This window comes from Tamandua tetradactyla, chromosome 15, assembly GCF_023851605.1.
Source record: "Tamandua tetradactyla isolate mTamTet1 chromosome 15, mTamTet1.pri, whole genome shotgun sequence".
Taxonomy (NCBI): domain Eukaryota; kingdom Metazoa; phylum Chordata; class Mammalia; order Pilosa; family Myrmecophagidae; genus Tamandua; species Tamandua tetradactyla.
In genome coordinates, this window is record NC_135341.1 from 63,865,114 (window position 1) to 63,889,758 (window position 24,645).

General features: G+C 37.8%; 1 protein-coding gene across 20 annotated transcripts in view; it reads left to right on the forward strand.

Annotated features, from left to right (window-relative positions):
* THRB (thyroid hormone receptor beta) overlaps positions 1-24,645 on the forward strand; it is a 439,676-nt gene that overhangs the window by 171,241 nt on the left and 243,790 nt on the right. For 16 of the 20 annotated variants that reach the window (XM_077129992.1, XM_077129987.1, XM_077129986.1 and 13 more), the window contains one exon: positions 8,998-9,069. The gene's annotated coding sequence lies outside the window, so the exon portion shown is untranslated. Of the gene's footprint in view, positions 1-7,240; positions 7,499-8,997; positions 9,070-14,259; positions 14,380-24,645 lie in introns of those variants that run through there. The other 4 variants (XM_077130003.1, XM_077130001.1, XM_077129999.1 and 1 more) reach the window with 2 other exon arrangements.

The window sequence follows — 24,645 nt, forward strand, 5'->3', positions numbered from 1 at the left end:
TTTAGCCATTTTTGTGAGTGTATTGTAGACTCTCATAGTGGGTTTAGTTTGCATTTCTTAATGACCAATGATTTTGAATGTCTTTTTGTGTATTTATTTTCTATCCACAACTCTTCAAATCTTTTGCTGATTTAAAAAAATTGGGTTGCTTCTTTTTGGGTAGTTCTTTCCCCACCTCAGATAGTTTCACATGTATGTGCTATATGTACTCAATTGCATAATAGAAAAGGATCCTCTGAAGTCCTCTCTCTGTCCAGTTTTCTTCACTTCTGTTCTGTGCCCTGCAGACTCTAGCTGCCTTGGTATCCTGGACACCAATGCTGTTTTCTTAACTGAGAGTCCACTGGATTCTGCCTTCCCTTCCCTTTCCTACAACCTAGAAACTTTCTCCATGCTGTGAGCTGTGGCAGTCACTGGGATCACCTTGCTTGTTTCCTTTCTCTAAGATGTCACTGTCCTTACTTTATTGATTTCATTGACCTGAGAACCATTTGTTTCATATATTTTGTCCAGTTTTTCAATAGTTTCAAATGGAAGGGTAATTCCTGTCCCTAATACTCCATTTTGAATAGAAGCAAATTTCTGGATCACCTTCATTTTTGGTGGATGTTTTAACTGGATATAGAAATCTAAGTTGTTAGTTGTTGCCTTTTAGCACATCATTTCATGTCTTCTGATTTCATTGTTCCTTTTGACAAATCAATGTTCAGTCATTTTGTTGCCCTTTTGAAGGTAATCTGAATTTTCCTCTGGCTCCTTTTGAGATTTTTCACTTTGATTTTGGTTTTCATCAGCTTGGCTATGAAATACCATGGTAAAATTTTCTCTGTATTACTCCTACTTAGACTTCTTGAATCTATGACTTGATTCCTTTCATTAATTATGTGACATTTTTTGGCTAATAGCTCATCAGATATCACTTCGGTTTCATTAACTTAATCTTCTCCTTACTGGAGTCTTATTATATATGTTAGACATTTTTATTCTTTCTCATTTGTTTCTTATACTCTTTTTTGTATTTCTGTCATTTCTTCTCTCTCTGCTTTAATTATTAAATTTTGTATTAACCTATCTTCCACTTCATAGAGTCTCACTTCTCCTATGTCTGATATCCTACTAAAACCACATTTGAATTATTAATATCAGTTATTATATTTTTGATTTTTATTAATTCCATTTTTTGGTGAAGTTCTCTGAGTTTTCATCTATGTTCTTGAACATATTGATCACAGTTACTTTAAGTCCATATATGATAACTCTGAAATCTGGATAATTTACATCTCTTTGTAGTATCTGTTTTTTTCCTGGTTTTAGTTTACTGACATGCCCAGTAATATTTATTAATAAAGGTTAGTATTTAATTGATTAAATGTTATCCTCATGTCAACTCTGTGAATTTGATATTGCTATTATCCCCTGTTACTATTAAGGCACCTACAGCATAGAGTAGTTAGGTAGACTCTGCATGCCTGAGAAGGGGACTGAGGCTCATCAAAAGTATGACTCAGAGTATGACCATAGACATGTATCCTTGGCCTTGCAGTCATCTTCCACTTGGAGATTAGCTCATGTCTTAGCATTGAGCCTAGTGCCTGGCCTGTGTATGTGCTTAAGATACGTTGTTTTCAATCTTATTTTAGAAAATTGGGGAATATAGATAAGTATATAGAATAAAATTCAAATCACTAATAATACAATCACCCCAAAGATCACCAATATTAACACTTCATTGAATCCCTTTCTAGCCTTTTTTCTATTATAAATAGCACCACATAAACATCCTAATCACTGAATCTTTGTGTATAGCTGTGGTCATTTATTTAAGATAAATTTCGAGAAGTAGAAATGCTGAATTAAAGAACATGAGACACTTAAGGCTTTCAATGCACTTAATAATCACTTACAAGTTTGATAGGCAGTGGCAGGTAGATGGGTATACAGTAAGCAGATGAATGGACGGAGGGGCAGATGTCAATGTACTAAATGAAAGGATATTCCAGTACCAGAGTGAAGATAAGAAAGCCACCAAGGGGTCTCAGACATGACGATTCTATGGTGTCTTTTTGTCCTCTTAAAAAAAGAGAAAATATAATACAGTTTTTTTTAAAATAAATAGCTTTGTTTTGGTAGAAACCACAGAATTTGGAGATATAGAGTCTTCCATGTTTTTGTATTTTTTTTTCTTTAATTGTGTTACTCCAATTCTAATTGTGTTCACTTAATCAAAAGAATCATTACAAAGCCTGTACTTGTTTGTAATCTTGATTTACAGCCGCAATCCCGGATTCTGCTGTTGTTTCTTTACGGGTAGTGGTTTCCCTGCCACGCTTTATGTGGAGATCCTCTGGCGGCATGCTCCAGAGTGGTGAATACCAGCCTTGTTTTAAGGGGTAGGGGGGGCAGAATAATCTAATTCTACCAAAGAGAGGAGACAATAAACCAATATTATGTTTCCACTGCTGTTGGAAAAAGAACAGTAAATGACAGCAAAGTTGAATAGCTTGATATTTGGGTGGTATAAATTACCCAGTGGAAGAGATGTGTTGGGAGGGAAAGTGAGGATTTGATCCCTGCCTTTCAGTTTTCAGTCATTGTCAACCACGAAGTACAAAAGTTGGCTCAGCAAACCTCGGCTTCATCCAGGATACTAGGGAGTTAGCCAAGAGCTCTTTTTTCCCCCTAAGTCGCACAGGATTGGTCTTTTGTGGAAAGGGTTACATTGGTGGATAAAATCAGAGGACTTTGGTCATTTGCTACAGTAGTGTTTTCTAATTGTGTAATGCACCCTATCAGGGAGTCATGAAATCAATTTATCAAGTGTTTAATAACTTTTTATAGACCATTTTCCAAATGTTATTTGTTTGGAATTCAACAGATCAAACTTCGCAGTTTGGTGGTACGGGGAAGGTCAACAGGTTGATAAAGATGGTCAAAATCTAAGTAAAATAAAATTTGGTTTATCTGAATCTATCTTCATTATCGTTTTTAAAGCAACTCTGATAATTATACCTCTTTTTTTAATGTCAGATGGTGTATTTCCCAAAGTCCTTAAACTAACATAACAACATTCAATGCAAACCTTGAAGGGAAAATATAGTAGTAACACTATATATCTACTTGTTAAGAAGAATTTACCAGACAGTGAACCCATTAGTAGTGATTGTGACAACATGCCAATTTTAAAACTTTATAATTTGATCATAGATTAAGTTTTTGTTTATGCAGAGTTTTCCCCCTAATTCAGCTAAATGCAAAATGGTGTTAATCCTCTGAATTAACATTATCTAGATTTAAGAACTTGGGTAAGATCTAGCTAGTGATCTGACTGTATGTAAATTGCCTTTTTTTTTTTTTACATGGGCAGGCACTGGATATCGAACCCAGGTCTCCAGCATGGCAGGCGAGAACTCTGCCTGCTGAGCCACTGTGGCCCTCCAACTATATATAAATAAGTCTCTCATATGAGAAATATACATAGAAATGCACATATACATACCATATTAATATGTAATACAGTCTACCAAATAAACTCAATCAGTCATTGGGTACTTTATCCTTATAAAACTAAAAAACAGTCATTGCAATAAATACAAATAGTAGCTCTAGGCAAAGTCTTAAAGCAGAAATAGTGTGTGAGTTTCATCTTAAATCGATTGGCAGTGGCTGCCCGGGGTGCTATTTGAGAAGAATTTTAAGGTTCCATTTGGACTCAGCAATTTAAAAATATGTTTTGATTGGTGATATCTGTTATGAACTTGGGCAGGGGGCAGTGGTAATATAACTGATGGTATTTCTCTTGGAAATTTTCACTTCAGTGGATCTATACAGGATCTTGGAAACATGAGTTGCTTCCTCCATTTTGTAGGTAAAGTGAAGGGAACAGCAGATGGATGTTGCCCACAGTTGAACCTTTCAGTGTCTCTTGCTCTTGTTTTATTTCTATTCCTTTTCATCTAGATTATTTGTATATTGCCTCATAAATGTTCATCTGTTTCCTCCTTTCCATCACCACTGCCACTTTTGATCCTCATTAAAGGAATTATAGATGCTCTCTAGCTGGTTTCCCCACTGACTAGTGCTTAAAGTTTTTCATGGGGTGTGAAGTCATGGACTCCACTGAAAACACGTGAAAGCTCTGCATCAGCTCTCAGAAAATTAAATGCTTACACACATTTCTGCAAATTATTTCAGGAGGCTTGTGAATTCCCTGAGAGCTCCACTTAATTAATAACTCCTGGTCCAGTTCCTTCCCTTCAGATCCAGCCCTCAAATTTCTGTCAGAGTTATATTCCCAGAGCACAGTTGGCTCATATTACCTTCTGCTCAGAACCATTTGCTTTTCCATTGCCTTCAGAACAAAGTCCAACCTGTCTGGATTGGAATCCAAAACTCTTTCAAGCTCTGGCTTTGTTCAGGCCTTTGTACCATCCTTACTTACTCTCCAGCGCTTGGTCCCCAGCCCAAATACACAACTCTCTAAGCCAAACCAGAATATTTCTATTCCCCCATATTTACTGCACTTTCACACCTCTGAGCTCTCACAGTCATTGCTGCCTGAACATTCTCTCTCTCCCAGTTTCACCTATTTGGTCCTTTTCCAATCTTTAAGACCAATATCTATTCTGATTCTTGGTTACTTTTATGGATGTGGCACTCAGTGCTTAGTAACACCTTGTGTTCTGTTGGGGTGTTTATCTGTCTGCCCTCTTTTTTTTTTTTAATAAGCTTTTATTTTTTTGGCATGGGCAGGCTCCAAGAATTGAAGCCGGGTCTATAGCTCAGCAGGCAAGAATTCTTGCCACTGAACCACCATTGCACCACCCCTCAAATCACCTTTTCCCTCTCCCCTGACCTGCCTGGTATCACTAGGGATTGCCCACAGAAGGATGTGCTGCCCAGGTTTCTGAGTAAATTGGCCTCCACCTGGGTTCAGCCACTGGTAAGTCCTGCAGGGAAAGTAGATGACTGAAGCAGAGGAGAAACCATAGTATTTCTTCCCCACTCTCTATGCCTCAGACAATATCTCTGACCATAGTCATGTCTCCTGCATGGTTTCATTCCTACTGGCGAGGCCCAGTGAAGTGTCAACTTCTGCTGGGCAACCGAGGCCTGGGTTCTGGTACCAACACCTCTTTTCTTTGTCCTTTTAGCTTAGGGATTTCCTGCTGTTTTTGACCTTTTTCTTGGGCTTCACATCTTTTCCTTCAGCTGTGTTTTCCTTCAATTCCCTGCATTAAAGTCCTTCTGTTTAAATATTTAGACTGTCTTATAGTTTCCTGGTTGAGCTTTGACCAATACAGCTGGCATTTGGTGGATAGTTACTGCAGTTACTGAATTTTATTGACTAATTTTAAACCAATTTCTATGTGAGCATCTCTCTTTTTTTTGAATGAATGAATTAGGGTAAGTCCTGTATCAATTATCTACCTCCCAGTAAATTACTTGGGGTTACCTGAGGTGTAACAAATGGCCCCAAAACTCAATAATTTAAAACAATTAGTGTTTAGTAGTTCATGAGTCTGATGGTCAGCCAAGTGTTTCTTCCAGTACCAGCTGGGCTCTCTCATGTGTCTGTGGTCAGCTTAAGGTTAGCTTGGTGGCTCTGCTCATCTTGGCTGGGCTCTCAAACAGTTATAGCTTGGCTGATGTCGGCTGGTCTAGGGTAGCCTTGGTGGAGATAACTAATATGAGTCAGCTGCACTCCATGCTTCTCACCCTGACAGGATAGTGCAGGCATAGTCTCTTGGCAATCTCAGAAAAAAAAATTTAAAGCATAAACATAAGAAATTTTTCAAACCATGACATACAGCATATCTGCTAACATTGCATTGGTCAAAGTAAGCCATATGGCCATAACCAGAATCAAAGGGCAGGAAAACAGACCTCAGCCTCTTTAGTGAGAAGAGTCTCATGACAAACTGATGGACACAGGTAGGGGTAAAGAAAGTAGGCCGTTGATGCAATACAATCAGTTTATCTCAGATTCTGTAACATTCGACAAGTGGCCAGAGACTTAAAAAATATAAATAAATAGATGCATAAACAATCATTTTTGTCATAAATTTACCCTATTATAACTAAAACTTTGCAACTAAATACACGTTATGTATTTGCTGGTTTGTTCCAAACAGTTTCATTTGTACTTAGTTAACTGTCAAAAGAAAAAAAAAAAAAAGACCAAGTAAAGAGCCATTTATAAATAACATATTAAACTAAACCAAGTTAAAGGGACTTTATTTTTCCTTTAACCTTCAATTTGCATTAATTGGAAATAGTCATGGGAAATTATGCCAACCTCACCTCAGGTCAGATGCCTTAACAAAATGAACTGTTTCATGCCCAGAAATAAATATATTCCAAATATAAATATGAATCAGTTACAAAACACATGCCTTTGAAACTACAAAATAACCACACTGTTAATATATTTGTACCCCAATTAAAAATTCGTAAAGAACACACATTCTAGGCTAAAGTTGTCTCAGGGAGCAATTCTCATTTTTTGCTTTGAATCTTGTACAAACACAACTGGGCAGTCTCCTCTGAGCTGTGAGCAAATTCAAAGCTCCCTGTTTTCTAAAGAAGAAATGGGTATGTTTAAGTTGGAGGGGTGGGCCATGACCTTGGTCCTTTACATTTCTTTCATCACTGGGAAATCATTTTGAGTTTGTCTACCTAGAGAACTCCTGATTTGTTTTGTTCTTGGTTTGAGGGATACTGTGAAAGAGGTATTGTGTGTTTATATTATATCAAAATTAGATAGCCACCTGAGTGGTACTGCTTTTCATCTTTAAAATCTGAGGCTTTTCTTGGTAATTCAGAACAAGGCTGGTGACATTTAACTGCCTGGGTAAAATTCCTGGCTTGCCTGTCCTTCACTGGTGTGACTTTGGGCAAAATCTTTAAAGTTTCTCTACCTGTCCATTCCTTATCTGGAAAATAGGATTATTAATAATACCTATTTTGTGATCATTTTGAGGATTGCAATATGTTAAATTAAGTAAAATATTAGCACAATGCAGCCCATAATGTGTGCTTAATGAATGTTATGCATAGTAGTACTTAACATTATTAACTGTTACTTGAGAAATTTTAAGTTGTTCTCACTGAATCAGGTTCAAATATGTTCTTCCAAGTTTCTATCAGAATTGTATTTTCAAAAATATTTCAAAACCCAGCATTGTTTTTATATATAAGATTCTGTTTGTTTTTAGATATGTGTGTCAGGGGTAGCAATGTATATTTAATCATAATCACCACAAAGCCATAACAACAATAACAAATGCAAGCATCTTCAGTCCTTGTTAGTTGTTGAGAAAACTTTTCGAGTGTATTTCTTCTTTTTTTTTTACAAGGGCAGGCATCAGGAATCGAACCTGGGTCCTCTGGCATCGCAGGCAAGCATTCCTGCCTGCTAAGCCACTGTGGCCCACCCTTGAGTATACTTCTTAAATGTCTTGTTCTTCAGCCTCTTACCATCAGAGTCGCCAACTATCTAGTGAGCAACGCGTTATTATTGATGTTCGGTGTTTGAATATTTATGGCAAGAGAAGAGGAGAGGGACTTCGAAGAAAATAAAAAATAAACACAACTTCAAAGTCTTCCTTAATATTGTCCAAAAAGAGAGGAAAATTAATTAGCAGATATGTTTTGCCTTTCAACATATTGAGTGCCCATGGTGCATGGAGTCATTAGTATGGAAAGGCCACTATGACAAGAAGACATGGAGACACTGAAGAAGTTCAGGGACAAGAAGCATAGAAAATTCACACACACACACACACACACACACACACACACACACACACACAACCAACAATCCCTTTAATGGCATAACAAATGCTTTTACGGTACCATAAACATTGGATGTTGGACAAAAAGACAATGACTAAGTATATTTATTCAATGTGGCACATTCTAGATCAACATGGTTAAAGCAGACATATAATTTTGAGCCAAAATTGTCTAAAAGTGTCTCTGCATATATGTACATAGATTCATATCGTATAGGTAAATTAAAAATGTATGAACACTATTATCATAGATGCCTATATATATATATATTTATGTATATGTAAATGTAAAAAAAAAAGTGTACTGGAAGGATACAAACGAAATTCATGGTCTGGGCTTGGAATGAGGTTGTCCAGGCGCTTATACGTATGCTCTTTTTTTAAAAATAGAATTAAAAAAAAAACACAAAATAGATATGACAAAATGTTTACAATGGTCCATTCTAGTCATGGGGACCCAAACATGATTTCTAAGTTCCCCACAACCAAAACAAAAATTGTGGAACCGCAGTTAATAGAAAAGCAGCTTCTGGCTCTTGATGCAGACAAACCTTGGAGATATTATCTGCTGCATGAACAGATGCTACAATCTGTTTGGCCACCTCCTTCGTCTTGTTTATACCTGTGAGAAGTGTTCCCAATATATTTGCCTTAAAAAAATCCAGACAGCGCCCTAGCTTCATGCTCAGATATATCTCTGATGAACTGCCGATTGTTTCATTACAGGTTCCATATGGTAATGCCCCTGCCACCTGCCACAGCACTGTTGCAACTTTCATTTGTTAAGACCTTTCCAAGGAACTGCCCACTGAAAGGCAACCAGACCCTCTTTAGGACAAAATATCTAGATAACTTTAATTCATGTTTGCCTTTTAGTCATCTTCCCAGGCTTGGAATCCAAAACTCCCAGTTCCTGTCCCTGAGACTCCACAGAAAAATAGGACTTTCGGAACTACAAGAGTTGTCCCATGCCTATAATGTATTATTAGAATCCTTGTGTTAAAGTTCCTTTCTATAAAACCATCTCCCATTTAGAATGAGATTTCATCTAAGTCTATTTGCAGCTATTCAAAATCAGAGAAAGCTCTGAAACCAGACCCTACTTAAACATAGAAAGAAAAGCAGTTGCAGATTAATCAAATCTTAGGGAACTTAAAAAACAGCAACAATTTATACTTATCTTCTTTTGTTTCCTTTTTTCCAGATCTACAGTTTCCCTCCCATTGGCCATCCTGCGTGGGTGCCAAGTTCCACACATGATTTAATGGATAAAAAGGTCAGATGTCAAGCTTGCCTTTTACTGTTTGCAGGCTCATGATCTTTGCCACTAATTGTCATCTTTTGTGTGTTATGGGAATTATCTTTTAATTTGTGGGATTGCTGCTATTGTTATTTAGCATAGTTTTAATCTTTATAGGAATCAAGATTTAATGTTTAATACAAAACATCAAATGGGCTAAAAACACAATGGAAAGAAGAAATGCTACGAATTTACTTGGCGGAATAAGAGTACAAATAGGACAGTGAAAGAAAGAAGCCTATTCTTTTACTCATTGTGTAGGAAAGTTGTGCTTGGTGAAGATCCAACAGTGCCTCTCCAGTCTTTTTTCCTGGAATACTATAAAAGTTATAAAAATTAGATAACCCGATAATTGAGCAAGGCAAATGGGATATAAGGACCTGTGGCAGCAAAGATCCATTTTCTTTACTGAGAAGCCCTCTGAATTCTCCCTTTAGTCACAAGGCATTTTGTAGTATCAAGCAGCCTGTTTGGAACACTGGGTCATAATTTGGAACCCAGTTTGTTGACATTTTTATAACAACACAGTTTCAGCTTGTCTCTGCAGTTAAGGTTGTGTCAGCACTTTCCTTTCTGTTTATTATTTTTAGCAGTTTAAAAGTTAACCATGAAAAAGCCTCTCTGGCTGTAATGTGACATTCAGGCTTGGCCAGGGTTAGGTGGAGTCTATAGAAAGGCTCTCTGGCTGCAGGAGCTGGGTCTTTTGAATGAAGTCTTTATGCCTCGCCTTCCCATGGCCTCTGGCCCATTGTTCAGGCGCCTCAGATTGGATGGTGCTATCTGATTGTAACTGTGCTAATATTACAGCCCTCAATGCTCGGCCCTCACTGGGTGGAGGTGGGGGTGGGGGTGGGGGTTTAGGGGGGGTGTTGGTCTGATTGCCTCTGTCTCCCAGCCTTCTCTTGGGGAGACCAATCACAGCTCTCATATCAGAAAACACTACTGTTGTAATTTATAGAATATTAAAGGAGAAAGGATCACCAAGAATCATCCACACCTTTTTAAAAATAAAGACCCCTCCCCTTTCCCCAGATGAAATCCTACAGTGAAACTCCATTTGTAAGAGTTGGAAAAATAGAGCTGTTTTGTTTGAGGTGAGAAGGGTAGCTATAAATCCTACACCTCAGCCTCTTCTACATCCCAACCCCAATGAAGGTGACTTCTGAGGCCCCCTCAGGAAAACTTGAGCTCCAGAAAATGCTTGCACACTATTCTTCAGTACAATCCCCTCAATTTACACACAAGGAAGCTAAGAGGAGATTTTAACAGATGCTCAAAAGTGAGACTTTAGGCACAAAGTGTGAGTACTCTATTAATCTACTTATATATATTTCCAGAAAAAGCAAAACTGATCTGTGGAAATAGAAATCACAACAATAGTCACTTTGGGGAGAAGACAGGATTGATTTGGAAAGGGCACAAGAAAACTTTCTGGAATGTTCTATATCTTTATAGACATGTAGGTTACACTGGTATGTGCATTTTTCAAAATTCACCTGTGTTTTTGACTGCATGCAAATTGCACCACAAACCAAGAGGGAAAATAAAACATAAATAAATTAGGTATTTAGTGAACAAAAACACTGTGATCAGAATTTGAGTTTTATCAACTTTTTCAAAGCTGTGTAGACTAGTTTTTGAGTTGATTCTAACTTCAATATACAGAGTTTTCGAAAGATAGATCATGCTTCTCTTCAACACTTTGTTTTGCTCAATAATCACCAAAACTATAATTCACAGAGAATTCTGGAAAATGGAACCACTACATATCCTTTGGGGTCTGCTAGCCTATAAAGTGGTTAAGATGTGAAACATTTAAGTACTGGGAGCGGAGATCCCAAGGACTATACTTGATTTCCCTGACCACGGAAGCTAAGAATTATTGCCCTCCTACTGGGTAGCAGATAGAGTGTAAAAGACCTGAAATATGAATCCTTTTCCAGATAGAGCCCTCTGAGTTTTAGAGGTTTTGAGAAGCCCCTTAAAAGCCTCTGTTAAAGGGGTGCTAATTGATAGAAAGAATCTGGGTCCCCCAACCAAGATACAGCTTGTGGGCTTCTGCTTCAAATTCCATGTATATAAAAGCTTCCACAAGTGAAAAAAACAGTATGATGAACATTACATACAACATACATACATTATGGCATATATTATTTATTTACACAATCAGCCAAATGACTTGGAATGCTACTCTTTTGACTGCCCTGGGATTTTAGCTCCTGAGATTGTGCTGGCAGATATGGATCTATGTTAAACATAGATCATTTAAGAACTTAGAACATTTAAGATTGTTCTTCAGGATTATACTAATAATTATTGGTGGCTTCAACCCCCCCCCCCAAAAAGGGTCCCTCTGAGCCCTTTTCCAGAATTTGACCCAATCACAAATATGGCGAGAAAAAGGGAAGATCAAAACAAGCTTGAAATACTTGGGAGGTGATCAGCTTATAAATGGTCATTGTAGGTTCAAAAGAAAAAGGTCTAGAAAATGACTCTCCTTGGGCTCTACATCAAGTGTCATATTGATCCTTACCTAGAGAAACAAGGGACTTTAGTGAGACCCCATCCTGCAAGAGATCCAGAAGACACAGTTCTTTAATTTGAGATTTTTATAGTGTTCTATGACCTCTGTTTCACAAATGTAAACTTTTCATTTCCGTCATGCATTATTTTAACATGTATTGTTAGTAATACTGGGGGAATCTGTCACACCAGTTTTTAATAGTTTGCTCATACTCATCTAAATGTTTTTCCAATAACCTATGAAATGCAAGATTCTTTCTCATATATCTTAGCTCAGTAGGACTTCTGGTGACTGAGGTTAGAAGAAAGGCCTCAAGTGACACCTATAAAGCTGGCTACTCATAGATTTGGTTTTTTTGCTTTGGGTATGTGTCAGGTACTATCAGATAATGAGCTTTGTAACTAAAACCCCATAATAAGGCATTTTTGACTCTCTAAAAAGCACTTTCTTCCCCTGAAATACTTTGATCCAGCCCTATTTGAATGTTTCTGTGTGTGATTTAGAAGTTGGGCAGGAAGGTGGAAAGTGAGTACTGTGGTTGAAGTGCAGCTAAGAATATAGACCAGGGCATCCAAGATTCAGTGGCCAAGTCACCTATTAGAATTTGGTGGGAAAACTGGGACTGGAAAGAGCAAGGAAAATGTTTTTAGAAAGGAATTGATGGCAGCGCTAGGAAATGGCATGAGAAGATCATGTGGAATTGGAGCAGGAAGGATTTGAAGATGCTCAAATGTTGCAGCTTTGAGGCTATATTAATTTTCTTCACAAAAGACAGACCATCTACTACTTGAATGATTTCCAACAAAGGGCCAAGGCCTACGTATTTGATGACACAAATGAACATTAACAAAAATTTACTTTCCTAATGGAACTATGGTAAAACTGAATCATCCATAAAAATAAAAATAACCAGGACTTTTTTAACCCACGCAAACTGTGCTTTGCCTGGACATGCACACTAATTTCCTAATCAAACCAAATTTAATTTAGCAAAAGATTTTTATCCAACAAGCTTAGTTTAATGTGCATGAGAGCAAAATGCAATTATACAATGTAAGAGTTCAAGCATAATTTTCTTCTTTGCATTTCTGTGCCCATTTGACAAGAAATGTTTCTTTAGTCATTAAAATTCAACTTATCCAGATGGAAATAACCAAGATAGAAAGTCTATGTGCTCTCCCTTCCAGTGACTTTGGGCAAGTGACTCTTATGGAGCCAATATTCTTGAAATTTATTTATGTATTTGTGTAATATGCATGTATGTAGGTATTCATCTATAAATCTAAATACCTATATATCAAATGGTGTTAAGAAAATGCAGTATCTATGTGCTGAGACTTTAATTATTCATAAGAACAAGAGTGATGATAAAATGTCAATAACTGAAGTCCAATCAATTGACTTTTTTTTATACCCATTGACTTTAAAATCAATAACTTGACACTTTTTAACTACTAACTTTTTGTAAGAGCTGGTAACAAGTGGGAAAAATATCCTGATTTGAGATTTATCACCTTATTCTTTCTCCAACTATTTTCCCCATTTAAAAAAAAATGAGCAGAGCAATCTAAAAGAGCTCAAAGTTTGTGTGGAGAAAAGAGCAAGATGGTTAGAACCTGATTATGGAAGCCCTCAACTGCCAGGCTAAGGAATTTGGTCTTGATTTTCTAAGAATTAATCTTAAACATATTCATTTGGATTAGATTTGCCTATCCATAACAGAAAACCCTAAATGACAGTGACTTAAACACAAGAGATGTGGTCTTTTTCCTCTCGAGGACAGATGACATGGTTCTATGATCATCAGGGACTCATCACCTTCTTTCTTTCTGCATTCATATTCTCAGCGTGTGGCTTGATCCTCAAGATTATCTCCTGGTCCCAGGTGTCTTCTGGAGCTCTAATACTCATACATAAATTCAAGGCAAGAAAAAAAAAAAGATGGAGTAGGGTGGAGGGCAAAAAAGCATCCATTACAAACTGTGTTTCCCCTCCTTGGTGGGTGTTGGGAATTGTTTTAGAATGGAGTTGTCAGATTAGATGGTAGGTAGAAGTTATTGGGTGGTTCTGGTAAGGCCCCATCTTTTAGTTTCCTAGCTGCTAAATCAGACACCACAGGATGGGTTGGCTTGAGCAACAGGAAATTTTTAGCTCATGGTTTTGAGGCAAGGAGAAGTCCAAAACTGAAGAATCAGCAAGGCAATGCTTTGTTCCCATAGACTGGTATTCTGGAGCTGGCTGCTGTTGATCCTTGGTCCTTGACTTGTCTGTCACATGGCAGTGCACATGGTGATATGTACCTTTCATTTCCAGGTTCCGCTGATTTCCAGTTTATTGCTCTTCTCACAGCTTCTCTTCTGTGTACAATTTCCTTCACTTATAAGGGCTCAGCTATATTGAATTCAGGCCCACCCTCATTCAGTCTGGACACGTTGTAACTAATAACAGCTCTAAAGGTCTTATTTAAAAATGCGTTCACACCCACAGAACCAAAGACTGAGACCTGAACACGTTTTTTGTGGGGAGCATGATTCAATCCCCAACAGAGATTGAATTATGTACCCCAGAAAACATGTTCTTAATCTTCACAGCGGAGGTATGAACTTTTTGTAAATAGGACCTTTTGATGTGGTTATTTTTAGTTAAACTGTGGCCAACTGAATCAGAATGAGTCTTAATCCTATTCCTGGAGACCTTGCAGAGAAAGCCACAGACAGAAGCAGGAAACTGGAGGTCAACAGAATCCAGGAGAGAAAGGAGAGGTATGTGCATCCCCATATGGTGGAAAAGCCAAGGAATCCCAAAGATTGCTGGCCAGCCAGAATGCTGCCAGCCCCAGGAGGAAGTAAGCCTTCTAGCCTCTGAAATCATGAGCTAATAAATTCTGTTGTTAAGCCATCCCTTTATATGGTATTTTTTTTTTAGCAACTAGGAAACTAAAACAAGGGGCCTTACCAGAATTTCTACCCACCAACTTCTACCTACAGTCTCATCTGCCAACTCCTATTTGCAAAGCAGACTAGGAGATGTTCCTTGGTACTCAGAATAAATTGGGATTTGATCATAAAGGAATACTGGAATTAGGTAGCCATCAGGGACTTTTTGTAGAGGAAAATGATCAGGATGATGTTTTAGAGGAACTAACCTTAAAGCTAAATGCATAATGGATAAAAAAAGGGAACAATAGAAGGTAGATTTGAGAACTCCAGCTTCTGGTTATAAGCGTTATATTAGTGAGGAGGCATTAGGGACAGATGGATATGATAGAATTTTTGAAGAATGAATTGACCCAGGAAAAAGTGTTAATTAATTAGATGTGCAATTTAAAAGTATTTTAACTTTTAAAATCAGCTATAGTTGAGTAAGCGTATTTGATTTTCTGATTTTAGCCTCCCACTGATTGCATTTTAAAAAGATGACATGAGGGTGCATTGGTGGTTCAGTGGTAGAATGCTCGCCTTCCATGTGGGAGACCCGGATTCAATTCCCTGACCATGCACCGCCCCCACCCCACCCCTCCCCCAAAAAGATGATGTGAGCCCCATTTCTCATTACCAAATGTTAGTGAGGGACAGGTTTGGTTGGTACTGGCTGCCTGATACTCCAGGTGTCTTCTCATGCAGCCTGCCAAGGCAAGTGTTATAATTTCTGCTGTAACCTTCTGGACAAAGTCCCTCATTAAAAAGTAAATGCCTATACACTTACGTGGTAAAAGTATAAAACATGCATTGGAAAAGCTCACCAACTGTAAAATAGTGGTTAGCTTGGTGAGAGAGGGAAGGAGGGAGAGGAAAAACACAGAGGGATAGGTCTTTAGTGTTTTATTATGTTTTATTTCTTATAAAGAGAGAGAGTGGAGAAAGCAAATCTGAATGGTGGCTACATGCATGTCTGTGATATTGTTTTATATACACTTTGAATATATGAAATGCTTCATAATTTATTTATTTATTTTTATTTTGTGCAAATGTCTATCAGATAGGCAAATTTGTTTGAGCCCCTGAAATGAGATCTTTGCTGTTAGTTTTAATTAGGCTAAATTAATGTTTCTTAAAGTTGAGTGTGCATCAGAATCATTTGGATGGCTTATTAAAATATAGTTTCCTGAGTTCCACCTCCAGAGTTTCTGATTCAGAAAATCAGGGGTGGAGCCTGAGAATGAGCATTTTAACGAGTTCACAAGGTGACAATGATGCACTCTTCCAAGAATCATACTTTGAAAACCACTGGCCTAAGAATATTCTTCATCAAGGAAACTAGAGTTTGGTTGGCTGCTCACTTTTTTCAGTCATTAACCAAGTGTTTGCTATATGAATATCTACCTACTCCAGCATTTGAACTACATCAGGTGTTGTGCATAGAGATAGAAAAGATGTTCTCTGTCTTTATGGAACTAAAATCTGGTGGGAAGAAGGCAAGACTGACATGTACAGTTATGTAGGTTGGACACTGTGTAAATGGTGCCCACGGAGTATTGTGGTACACAACCAGCTGTATGTGGTAACACTGGGAGTCAGAGAAACTATGTTGTTCACACAACAGTATAATACATGTCATGATTTAATATATACCATGTTCTTTGAGAGATAAGCAGGATCCCTTTACCCCGATATAAATTGGAGGCAGAGTCAGGCAAGACTTCCTAGAGGGTGTCACACCTCAGTTGAGTTTGAAAAGGTGGAGAGAAGTAATTTGGGGAAACAATAGGCATAGAGAGTACAGGCAATGGAAATAGCATGTGCAAAGACACAGAAACATGATCTGTATATTGTAAGTAGGTTGTTGTGCCTCGAGTAAAGAATATAGGCTGGGAGGACAAGAGAGCTGAATAGCAGGAGTCAGATTATGGAAATAATTAAGGTGTTTGAGTTTTAATCTGACAGCAATGGAAGTCATTTAAAAATGTATAAAAAGTTGTGGTTTGATATAGTTTTATGTTTTAGAAAGAGTCTTATTACATACATGGGACAGTTGGATTGGAGGTGCAAAAGCAACTAGGCCAGGTAAGAAATAAGTCTAGGTATAAAAAACTGAGGGCCGAACTAAGGCAATTTCAGTGTGAATAGACAGGACAGAATGAATTCCAGAAATATTAGAGAAGTACAAATGATGGAATATGGGAATTGATAGAACTCAGGAAGCTGCAGAGAAGTCATCAAGGATGATGTGTGAGTTTATGGCTTAAACAATTGGGCATATGTTGGTGCCGTTCACTGAATTAAGACAAGAGGAGGAGGAGATTTAGGGGTTGGGGTAAGGAGAAGAGAAGATGAGTTTGACTTTGGACATTAGGAATTTGTAGTGTTTACAGAATGTTCATGTGGAAACACCAAATACTCACGGATATATCCTGGGCTAGAGACTTCAGTTTGGGTAATATTTGGGTATTAATCACTTATATATCATTACAAACAATGCTGCATTAAATATACATTAATTTTGTCTTAATTTTGACTTGTTTCTGTAGAAAGGCTGTTGATAAATATAGTCAAATTATTTTAGCCAAAATTTCTGTCATTTTATGCTTCCATTAGCTATGTAGAAGAGTGGATATCTCACCACCTATTCACCAAATTATTTAATATTCACAAATTGGATATCCCCATAGTGAGTTTGCTTTAATCTGTAGTTTCCTGATTACTTGTAAAGGAGGATGTATTTCACTTTTTGTTGACCTGTGTCTAGGGATTACCTGTTTGTGTCATGTGCCTGTTTTCTATAGGGTATTAATGCTTTTTCTCACTGATTTCCTCTATTAAGGATATTATCTCTTTGCCTATCTCATGTATTGCAAATATTTTTTTCAAATTTGTCATTTGTCTTTGCTGTAGCTATAGGACCTTTGCTTTGGCAGTAAGAAGTGAGTCCCTTCATCTGAAACACTCTCTCCCAAGATACCCACTGATGTCATGCCCTCACCTCTCATTGAGGTCTAACCACTCTCTTTAATATTTCACACTCCCAATCAGAGTTACTCTACTTTTCTTTTTCCCGTAGCACTTTTCACACACTGTATGATTTATTTTGTTGACTGTTCGCCTCTATCTTCTAGAATATAAGATACTTGATAACAGGAACACAGGGCTTTTCTTCCTGTTTACTAAAGTATCCCAAGCACCTAGAATAATGCCTGCCACATAGTAGGGGCTCAATAAATATCTAAGGGAATATTGATTACTTTTCTTTCCTTTCTGATTTTTTTCCATTGTTTTCATATTTAAATATTTTCCCCTTTTAAATATTAATTAAATATTCAGCTGTTTTCTTATTTTTTGTTTCTTTAAAATAATTACTCTTTTAACCATCTGACATTCATTCCAGTGCATAGTTGTGATGAGGCTCTATCTGTATTATCCCCCATATTATCGATTTCTCTCATTTTTCAAACTGCTTCATCCCTCCCTCGTTAGTAAGACTACCTTTCTAAAATTTTGTATTAAATTTATATATTAGGATCTGATTTGAGCCTATGTAGTTTGTTTCATTGTCCATTGGTGAATTTTCAGACCCTTGCCATTCGGACTTGCCAACAGTTTTCATTGCAAGTCTTCGGTTGAACTAGAAACAAAATTCAAATTTCTTCATTTCTAAATATACCAGTAGGGGTGGGAAAATGGGAGATAATACGGTTTAAGGAAAACTGTTATCTCTTTTGCAAAACCTTAAACAAAATTTTTTGCAATTGTTGATTGCTGTGTTGCCATTTGAGATGACCCCATTAATGGACAGCTTTTTCTAGAAATGTGAGGAGATCATACCAGGAACCAACAATTTCTGGTTTGGGATTGTGCTTCCCATAAATGATACATGAACCAGCTAGTTACCAGCTCCCTTTGGACGAATATGTTATCAAAAATATGTATTTATTAAGCTTTTCTCCGTGCAAGGCACCACACAGTACCAATGGAAGATGCAAAAAGTGCAGTCATTTATTCTTCCCTGAAGAAACTGAAACTTAATTGGGGAATCAAGATACATATACAGGAAAAAGTAAATATTCTTTTTAATTATTCATCATTATTTATGTCTTTTGACAAATCCAAATGAATGGAGCAGATACTGCATATTCAAGATGCCAAGACAAGAAAGGGATAGCTGTGGGCTGGAGTGGCCTATGAAGCCTGTGCTGAGGGGGACCAAGTCTAGAGGATAAGCAGAATTTTACTTTTATAGAAGCAGAGAAAGGGGGAGGGTGGGTTTCTAGTCCTAAACCTGTTTTCAACATTAAACCGTGGTTTTTTTTCATTTTTGGTCGTGGTGGTAGTGGGGTTCTAGGCAATGAGTGGTTTCATTTCTGGTTCATTGCTATCTTATGATTTAATTCATGTCTGAACATTTTTTTATTTCTACTTTAAACAGTTGAGACAATAGCATAGCTTTAAAGTTAAAATTAATCAATAAGGAAAATCTAGCAAGGATGGTTATATTAGACAGATCACCAAAAGGCAGCAGCAAGCATGCTCCCTGCTATTTTAAAACTATTTGCAATTAAAGAAGGTGGAGTATCACTTTCTTTAAGTGCTGGTTTTCTTCCTTTGAGAGGAAGCATTTAATGTGGCAGATATCATGCCAATCATGACTTATCCATGTTAGCAGGGTCAGAAGGAGCAGTGCTGTGCTGCTTAATCTCATGTAATCCAGAAACCGCTGTACTATAAAGGGCTCAACCTTCTTCTCACAGAAAATGTTTTGTGAAAGTGATTAATAAATCATAGAATTCATTAACTAGACTATGTATTTGACTTCTTTCTCTTCTTTTCATTGTCTGTAAAAGGATCAAAGACAGACAGGAAGCAGGAAGAAATAGGAGCTTAATCTATATTCTAAAGAGTCAGATCCTGATTAAACAGGAGACTATTGCAATTATTAATTTTATTCATTTTATCTAGCTGTTACTATATAATCCAAAGTACTATCATACATATTTTGCATTTTCTATTTAACCTGAAATAGTATAGTACATATTTTGCAGCTAGATAGACACAGCATTGGAATATTCTTATTGTAAAAGCACGTGCCTGCTTAATTTTCTGGCAATCTGGAGTAAGAGACAGTAAGTTCAGCATAGTCCATTTAGCAGTCAACTGCATAGATCTTTAGCTTTCTAGTTTAAACTTGGCCTTGGTTCATTTATACCTTGGACCTGTGGCCTGCTGCTAGTTTTACAACAATGGCCATGTTACTAAATGGCATGTTTATATTTTTATTTATTAGATTGCTAATTAAAAACAAGTGTTTTCCCTAACATTCAAAGAGGAAAAGTTGAAGGCAAAAGTTAATGTGTCTATATTTTTCTGTGTATGTATTATATTCAGAATAAAATGAAGGTAAAGCAGAAGAAGTAGCTGTACCAAGATGGGCAAGTGATATCTAATAACAACTAGCAGCAGAATTCCTCTAAGTAAACACTAAGTATGTGTTTGTTTGGAAAAATGCCTCGACCGAAATGCTTAGAGGGAAGTTGCCAAGGGATTTGGATGAGAGTGAAACTGTTCTGCTGGAGACAAGAGGAGACTTTGGTACTGCGGGGCAGGGAGAAAGGGAAGGGAGACTTAAAATGAATGGGAATGAATGAATGAATGATAGAAGACAAAGCCCAGAGAGATGACAGAAGGCTATAATGTTAGTAAAGTGACTCCCCTCTATGACCTCTCAGGTCCCCAGTGAAGAAGCTGAGATGTTTGATGCTTGTAGATCTGTGGTGGAAAGGACCTACCTTTGACTTAGGTCAACATAGGATGAAACTGAAGCAGGTTCATGTGCCCACAGGAGTCGTGTCCCAGGGCGCCATAAGGAAGGGGGGTGGGGGGTGACCGAAATCGTTCAGAATGCTCTGGAATGTCTGAGGCCTTGGAATGGGGGTTCAGACCAAGGTAAAAGGTTCTTAATGGATAGATGCTGCCAACTGTGGTGGTTTAGAACAGTGCTTCTGGAGCTTTAATGATCATATAAATCACCTGGGAATCTTGGTTACAGCTGATTCTGAATCAAGAGGTCTCGGGTAGGCCCAAGATTCAGTATTCCTAGCCAGCTCCCGGGTCAAGCCCCTAATGCTGACCAACAGACCACACATTAGAAAGCAAGGTTGCTCCAGGGCCAGATTTCATGGTTCTGATTCTAGTGTTGCCACATAATCTCTTTGTGGCCATGAGGAAATGATTTAACTTGTCATTGCTTCAGTTTTCTCAGCCACAAAATAGAGACAATAACTTGTTGGGTTATTATGCAGGTTATGAAATGTGTTAAATACATAAAATACTTAGAGCAGTGCACGCTTGGCACATAAAAAAGCTATCTAAGGGTTAGATGCTGCTGCTATCATTATTTACTTCGAAATAAAGAAACCAATCCTGGGAAGAGTTGAGAATGTCTTGAGATGAGTCTATTGCAGCAGTAAAAGCTTGTACTGTGAAGTCCCACCTCCATGACCTTAACCTTTCTAAGATGTGTCAAGCATGGTCCTGGCACGGAAACCCATCCACTTCCTTCTGTTTTTGCTGTAAGTTAAAATTCCAAAACTTGCTGAAAAGTTATCTAGGTATGCATGCTTTTTTTTCCCCTTAAAATTTGAGACTACCTAAGGAAGCATTTCCTTAGAACCAAGAAGCCAAAAATACCACCCAGGTAGCGATCCAGTCCTGCCTCTGGGCTGCATAAATGTTCATGGATGTCTCTGTGATATTTGTAGCCCCTCATAAATACCAAGCCAATCTCCTCACCTGACTGGGACTGTGAACCAGGCCCAGGAAGAGGCAGGTGTCATTTACCTCCTTAGTCCTCACACCCACTGCCAGTTTGTGGCACATAGTGTGCACAAAGGTCTCCGTTCATATGGCACAAAACGAACTGCCTGTAGTTGGGAGAGATAGAAAAATCATATGTATAAAAGTTTATCTCTAAGATTAATTTTGGCTTCCACTTAGTATACCTTATCTTTTTTTTTTCTTTTTAGAATTTGCCTATGTCATGAAATCGAATACTGGCATCGAATATGTGGCAGTAGACATACTTACTTGGAATTGAAAAATGATTTATCTAATGGAAATGTAACCGAGATATTAGGATTAATACTAGGATAAGGGATGATTTTGATTACTGAATCGTTATATAGAAATTCCTTTCTGCTATCTGATGAATTGGAGTAGACAGAGGGGAATACCTGAAATCCCTAAACTATAATTCTGTCCTGCTATATGAAATTATTGTAAAGCCCTTATCTTGTGCCTTTGTGATTGTAAGAGCTGTTACCCCCTTTATCTGGTCATTTTCTTATAGTAAGTTGTAGGGCTAAGGCCCTAATGCTAATGAAGAACTTGAAGTCAGTCATTAACTTATTCTAGCCCCTTATATTTGTAAATTTTATCAGCTAGACTCTGCTATTGAAAAGATAACTGCTTCCCTTCCTTCTGCGTACACCTTTACTAGTGAAATGATAACTCTGCCTCCCCTCCTTTCCACTTACATTTTCCTATCGAAATGATAACACTATCTCCTTTTCTGCTTAGAACTTGTATTCTAGTTTGCTAGTTGCCAGAATGCAATATACCAGAAATGGAATGGCTTTTGAAAAGGGGAATTTAATAAGTTGCTCATTTACAGTTCTAAGTTCTATCAATGAGTACTTGTATTTTGACTCTAGATTTTTTTTAGTATTTCTTGTAATAGGAATATATGTATAAGGGGTACATGGGTAGTTCAGTGGTTAGAATGTCTGCCTTCCATCCTGGAGACCACGGTTCAATTCCTGGACCATGCACCCCCCCCCCAAAAAAAGAATATATGTATATATGTGCACACATCACTAATATGGATTTCTCTCATTGCAAAAAAATTAGCATCCTCTCAGAATTCTAGATAACACTAAATAGTAGAAATTACACAATTGTAAACATAGTTTTAGACAAACCATAAAAATATGTGTTCTAGTTTGCTAGCTACCAGAATGCAATATACCAGAAACAGAATGGCTTTTAAAAAGGGGAATTTAATCAGTTGCTAGTTTACAGTTCCAAGGCTGAGAAAATGTCCCAATTAAGTCTATAGAAATGTCCAATCTAAAGCATCCAGGGAACGATACCTTGGTTCAAGAAGGCTGATGAAGTCCAGGGTTTCTCTCTCAAGTGAGAAGGCATATGGTGAACACAGTCAGAGTTTCTCTCCCATCTCGAAAGGCACATGGTGAAACCAGTCAGGGTTCCTCTCTCATCTGGAAGGGTACATGGCGAACACAATGTCATCTGCTAGCTTCTTCTCTTGGCTTCCTTTTTCATGAAGCTCCCTGGGAGGCATTTTCCTTCTTCATCTCCAGCGGTTGCTGGCTTGTGGACTCTCTGCTTCTCATGGCTATGTTGTTCTTCTCTGCTCTCTCTGAATCTCTTTCTTTTTCCAAAAGTTTCCTCTTTTATAGGACTCCAGAAACTTATTAAGACCCACCCAAATGGGTGGAGACATGTTGTCACCTAATTCAGCTTAACAACCACTCTTGATTAAATCACATCTCCAGGGAGATGATCTGATTACAGTTTCAAACATACAGTATTGAATAGGGATTCTTCTACCTTTATGAAATGGGATTTTGGCTTTTCTAGGGTACATACATCCTTTCAAACCAGCACAACTTGCTATTTGACATTGTAATGACCTCATCTCCCCTTGCTAAAATCCATAAAAATCTGGAACTCCTAAACTCAGGGAGACAGATTTTGTTCCAATAGGCCATCTGCTCTCCTACTTACATGCCTAGTAATGAACTCTTTCTCTCTTTGAAACCCCAGTGTCTCAGGAATTGGTCACTGGGCATATTAAGGGAAAAAGAATCTACCACCTTTGTCTGGTAATAGAAAGGCCTGTGTTTTGTGTTTACTACTGTTAGAAATGCAGAATCGCAGGCCCAACCTCGGATCTAGTAAATCAGAATCTGCACTTTAATAGTATCTCCAGGTGATTCCTATGCAGAATCAAATTGGAGAAGAACTGAGTCCATCCTCATTGCTCCTGCAGCTCCACATTAGCTGACTGCATCAATGGTGTGATTGTTTATGTTGCTTCCCTAGAGAACATTCAGAAATGGAACAGAGCTGTCAACAGCTCCCAACTTGTCTTGGAGAGCAGTCGTCACTTTAGAGGATAGACACACTACGCTCAGAAAATAAAAGGAGAGCAGGATCCAAAAAATATGCTTAGGAACTCTGGTTGTCTAGGGACTGAGTTTGCCAGAGCAAGTCAACTGGTTGACAAAAACATGATGGTAATTGTGGGCTAGTTAAAGCTCATCTGAATGGCATCATTTTATGGAAACCCTGAATACCAGTAGAGCTACTTCTTAAAGTACTTTCAGGGATAGAAGTGAATGGGAGACAATAGACATGAATGCAGTGCTCATGAGAAAAATGTGTTTATGACTAAATTCACTCATGAGTTCTTCATCTGCACAACTTGGGACTGGTCTGTCAAAGGGCAACCAGACAATGCTTACATTGCCAAAGGTATCAGGATATTAGGGAGAGGAAATGAAGCTAAAGCGTTGATCTTTTTTTTAATAGATAAGATGCAGGGCTTTGCAAGGCTATGCAATAAAACAAATGTGAGACTATACTCACCCATTGTTCAGCCACAAAAGATACAAGCTCCTATAATAAGAAATGGCTTTCATTAGAATATTATTGCTGAGAAAGAACCTTGAAAGAAAGAGGGAAAAAAAATCACAATAATGAGTTAACTTTGTACCTGGGCAACTGTACCTGAAGCAGTCACTCTTAGGGTCAAAGGGAAAAGCTGAGGAGAGATTGTGAAGCAAAGACCCCAAAGGCAAAAGCTGCCTTTTTAAAGCTCCAGGCAAAGAAGAGAGCATCAAGAGTCTCTCTAAAAGACTTTATACCTTTAATTACCCCTGTGAGGGGTCATAAAACAAAGGTGGGAGCTGGGCCTGGTCCAAGACAAATACAATAAACACTTTGTTAGTTGGCGGATATAGATTAGATTAACAAACAAAATGATAGTTAGCCCATTTATCTACTTTTCCCAGGAAC